The sequence below is a fragment of the Penaeus monodon genome, chromosome 30 (genome assembly GCF_015228065.2).
Source record: "Penaeus monodon isolate SGIC_2016 chromosome 30, NSTDA_Pmon_1, whole genome shotgun sequence".
NCBI classification, from domain to species: Eukaryota; Metazoa; Arthropoda; class Malacostraca; order Decapoda; family Penaeidae; genus Penaeus; species Penaeus monodon.
In genome coordinates this window covers 18,958,364-18,958,695 of record NC_051415.1, presented here as the reverse complement: position 1 = coordinate 18,958,695, position 332 = coordinate 18,958,364, and the positions used below count along the sequence as shown (strand labels likewise).

The 332-nt window shown below is 39.2% G+C and overlaps 1 protein-coding gene across 1 annotated transcript in view; it reads left to right on the top strand.

The window, feature by feature from the left end:
- The window catches only part of LOC119592371 (QRFP-like peptide receptor), a 93,269-nt gene that overhangs the window by 85,931 nt on the left and 7,006 nt on the right, over positions 1–332 (top strand). The gene's annotated exons all lie outside the window — the stretch shown is intronic.

Sequence of the window (332 nt, the reverse complement as noted above, 5' to 3'; positions counted from 1 at the left end):
GAAAATAACACCCTGAGCCTTTATTCAATGCAAACACGGTGGCCTGCTAATTCAGGCAAAGCCGCAGCAAATTACAATGATATATGATATACGCTGACCGTAGTTTTATCATTTTTTTATTACCATTATATTACTTATATTATATCAAATAATTATGCTTCTGTTTCGTCCGTCCATCCGTCCGCACGTTACGCATGTATTTCCGCTTGAGATCATATATTCCATGCGGCTGTGGACTTGAAGTCTATTCATTTTAGTGCTAAATTGTGTGATAACTCACAACATTAATGTCAAAGAATTACACTACACACACGCGCGCGCGCGCGCGTGAT